The sequence below is a fragment of the Maniola hyperantus genome, chromosome 16, assembly GCF_902806685.2.
Source record: "Maniola hyperantus chromosome 16, iAphHyp1.2, whole genome shotgun sequence".
NCBI lineage: Eukaryota > Metazoa > Arthropoda > Insecta > Lepidoptera > Nymphalidae > Maniola > Maniola hyperantus.
Window position 1 is genome coordinate 10709638 of NC_048551.1, and position 4891 is coordinate 10714528.

The window sequence follows — 4891 nt, forward strand, 5'->3', positions numbered from 1 at the left end:
TTTATTTTTATTTTTATCAATGTCTATCTGAGTAGCGCGAAACTAGAACGCTAACAAAAACTAAGCATTATTGTTGTACTACCTAAACACATCCAATATCAATAACCATTTGCCTCATTTTGTAGTTTTAGTGATTTAGTATTTTTCAAACCCGCAATATATAGCGTGCCAAACTCGGGTCAGTGCCCCACCTACAACGCGGCATTGACTCAGAGGGGCCTCAAATTTTGCCAGCGTTCTGGTTACACTCTGTATAGATAGGCCTGTTTCATATTAAAAGCATAATTACGAAAATGCACTTGAATTTTGAGCAAATATGTGTTTCCATTCTCTTCTCCGTTCTCTTTTCCATGGCTTCATGCCCAAAGGGTGCCAATGGGACCCTATTACCTACCCTATTATCCATCCGTCTGTCTGTCTATCAGCGGGTTATATCTCATGAACTATACCCAGAGTCAAAATTATCACACAGAGTGTGTTTCTATTGCCACTATAATAACAAATAACAAAAATTTCAAAATGTCTGCCATACCAATTCAAAAAATCAAAATGTAGATAGTGTTACATCTTGTATGATGGTACGGAACCATTTATGTGCGAGTCCGAACACTTAACCGGTTATATTTGAGTTTCTAACGTTTTTTGTATGATTTATTCTTATTTATATTTAGTTATTCTAATGATGAACTAAAACATAATCTAAACGTAGAGCGTGCGTCTAACTGTCAATGAAACTTACAGTACGCCGTCGAAAGTAATGTACATCGACCTTTAGAAGGAGATAGCAGATTTGTAGAGCGTTGTCCCTGTCGTTGAGAACGACAAAACGTTATATAGGAATGACAGAGACGACGCTCTACAAAGCCGAAATGTCATTCTAAAAACCGATGTACATTAATTTCGGCCGTGTACTGTAATCTACTTCATTTTGCAAAAGTTTTTTTTTTATCTACCAATCCTAGGTATCGTCGATGCCTAAACAAAAAATGCACAACGCAAAATAAATGTTTCCAACGCGGTTCTTAAATGACTATTTTCAGTTCTACAATATAAAATATAAATAATCTCAAAGTTTGGTCAGAACGTTTTTGTTTTCACAGCTCACACAGTACACACACCACCTGAAAAATCTCTAACACCTCCATAAAGTTGAAAACACAATAAAAATCCGTGTATCCCATAAAAAGCTTTATGAACGTAAGCCGATTCGACCACAATCCTCTTCATTCCCAAAGTTTTCCGCCACTGATATTCAAATGTTATTTTAGTGATAGATAGGAAAACTCGGTAAAGTCTCTTGAGGCCATTTTAATGGTGCCGTACCTGAAGGGTGCCTACAGGTCCATCCGTCCGTCCATCCGTCTGTCTGTTAGCGGGCTGTATCTCGTGAACCGTAGAGGTACAGGTAGAGATATGAAATTTTCACAGAATATGTCTATTGCTGCTATAACAAAAAATAATAAGAACTTCAAAATAACCGCCATGAAAAAAAAATGTGTTATTATTTTGTTGTACGTTGGTACGGACTCCTTCGTGTGCGAGTCCAGCTTTTTCATCATTCCGGTTTCATCATACTATGTTTCATCTGATAGATTAAACCTGACAGGATGGCGGAATCTTTATGTTGGATCTTAAATCTTGTCACTGGACTTTGTGTTTATCTACCGCCTGTCGTAATTCATTGCAATTTGCACGCTGTTCATTTTTATTAGGGATATTGTGCTGGTGTTCAAGGCTTATGCTACCAGTGTCTCCTACCTACTACTCCTACCTCCGCTACATAGACCATCCTACGGTATACGTGCCCTACAGTTGATCATATTTCAGTCACCTCGGTTCGTTTCCCGATCGAACCCTATCCAAGAGACACATGGTAGACCCACTTTATTTCATTTCAACTCAACTTTTGTTGAATTTGTTTACGTAAAAACTCAACTCTTAACACTAGATAATTTCACTGAAATACTTAAAAAATTGGTGTGAAAAGGTTCTCTGGCCGCTCTACTTTTTATCCCGTTCTCATTTGTTCAAATCTCTTCAGTATTATTGTTATATGATCATATAAAATTTATATTGACGCAGATGTGCGAGGCGTATGCCGGTATTATGAATTACTCGCACGCTGAGTTTTTCCAATATCCATTTGTTACCGTTTTAGTATATAACAAATTCGACGCGTTCTATCCTATTTTATGTGGCTACGGAAATTTCGTATCTATTTAGGTAAATGTTCTGTACCCTCTTATGTGGCTCGGGTTTTCCTTATAACCTCATTACGGGTTCTCTTGATCGAAGATATAATTCGACTTAAGGAAAGTAGAGTACAATCTATTTTTCTTACATGACTTGAAAAGTAAAGAGTCGTTTCTTGCCTGCACCCCTACAATACATAGTCGAAATTCCACTGGCTCGTATGAAGCATTTCGTTTTCCCGTTTCTAATATGCACGATATTAGTAATGGTGCCATGCATGCATAGGTGTGCACGTATAGATTCGCGTTGTGGACGCGCCCGCATCGCATCTCGCATTCTACGTGCAAATGTGGCCGTAGCTTTAAGCTGCATGTCATGATAACTATCCTTGTAAGTACCTAGGAGCCTAAGAGTCAGCGCGTGCCAGACTTTCCTTATTTTATAAAAGCTGAAAGTTTCTTTGCGTAGGTATTGTCCTCAACACTGGGAGGAGGCTTTGGGAGATAATACGTAATAAAGGTGTGAAAAATCTTACGTCAAAGTAAGAAGTCTATTTTTATGTTTTCTTCGTAGTAGTATTAAAAATGACGTCATGTATGGCCAGACACTTAGTATGGTTTCAACCCCCTGCCAGACTCCTTTAAAGTTTAACAAATTATTAACGTTCAAGGGTGTCTGGCGGTGGTTCCCACGACACTAAGTGTCTGGAAATGCATTACGTGATTTCGTGATTTAACCGTTTAGTATTTTCTATTTACAATTTACTATTCAGCTAAAGAACCAGTGAACTAGTAATAAATAAAGAACTTTTTTACTTACATTAAAAGCATAATCCTAAGTTACCACATAAAGCTCCTTAACTTTTTCATGTTTTCCTTCTACTTTTATTATTTATCATAAAAGTATTATAATATTTCTATTAAAATATTTTCAATATAAAGTAAGTACGTGTTATTACGTTGCCTTTTTATGACGATGTTAATGGATTTTCATTTCTATTAAAGTTAAATCATTTTTCATATAGTTTTCTCAGTATTTTCAAAGTACTCTTGTCTCTACGTTGGATTTCCAACAAAATCCCTGTGCTTTCATCTTACTAGTGAACTCGTGGTTTTACCATTGATTTTGTGGTCTTACCAGCGAACTTGTGGTCTTACTAGTGAAAGCTTCCGGGTTCGATTTGCAGCAGGTGCAATCTGGAAATCTACAAGTTCTAAACTATCCTAAGTATAATATAATGGTCTTGTGGAAGACTTTGACTAGTAACCATTTTACCGCCTAATACGCCAAGCGCCTTTCCGCCAGAAATGTGCTACGTAACGTAGCCTACGTAGCCTTAGCTACGGAAGTGTTTCAAACCCACTAATAGGACCGCTTGATTTTTCATAGCATAGCTTAGCCTAGCTCTCGTGGAAAGGGTTATGGATTTCTTCCACTTCAGCTAAAGATAACTCATCATCATCATCTCACCCCAATGCCGCGGCCAGAGTTTCCAGTCAGAATGAGAAGGGCCAAAAATAACAACTCGTAGAAAAAGCATAAATCTTAATGTCAATTTTATTAATGAGTTTTCGAAAATAAATAAGAGTGAATTTAGTTTCGGTATTTAATTGGGAAAAGTTTTAACTTTCTCAACTTCGGAGGGATTAACTAATTTACATTCCAACGTTTTCCATAAAGTCGAGTTAAGAAATGTGCCATTAGTTTCTGCTGCTGAATTAAATAGCTAGGTGTTTTTAGTTTTATAAACCAGTAGGTACTTAACGAAAGAAAAGCTAAATAACAAGAAAATAAGCTCTTTTGTTACTCACACTGAAAAAGAAAGAAAGAAAAAAATTACTTCACAGCCACTGTTGTGTTCGGAGCTTATAAATACGATTTTTGACGATCTGGCACAGTGATTATTGCCGTGGTCTTATAAGTGGGAACTGGGAAGTCCCGGGTTTGAATAAATAATTCAAAAACTGATCAATTTGAGTATTCGTTTTAGTAGCCGGCAGCGAATAGGTATTGTACATCGACTATTAGAAAGGGGTTTCGGCTTCGTAGAGCGTTGTCTCTGTCACTCATACCTATGTGACGTTTTGTCGGTCTCAACGACAGAGATGACACTCTACGAAACCGCTATCTCTTTCTAAAGGTCGATATATTTTTTTTTCTGCCGGCTACTGTATATAGTTTCTCCTTACTCTGCGGTAGTAGCCATTGCAATGGTTAAGCATTGCATGCATTAGCATAGCATTTACTGATACGCCGTTGTTTATTATTAACCAACACACTACGATTTGCATACTATCTATCTATTTGATGTATTTATCTATATGACGCAACGTCATATATATAGAGATAAAACACGCAATGGCAGGATGGTTTTTTAAAAATATTTGTTGTGATAGCTGCAACAGAAATATACACTCTGTGAACATTTCAACTCTTTACCTATTATGGTTCATGAGATACAGCCCGCAGACTGACAGACGGATGCACAGACGGACGGACAGCGGAGGCTTAGTAATAGGGTCCCGCCGCGTTGGACCCACCTACCATCACCAGCACCCATCGGATGTGGAACCCTAAAAAACTTTCCAGTAAGTATTGAAATTCTTGCATGTAAAAAAAATAGAATAAAAGAGAAAATATGGTTTATTAAATTAAGCTAAACTTACCTACTAACCATCCTACATTAGGTACAAAATCG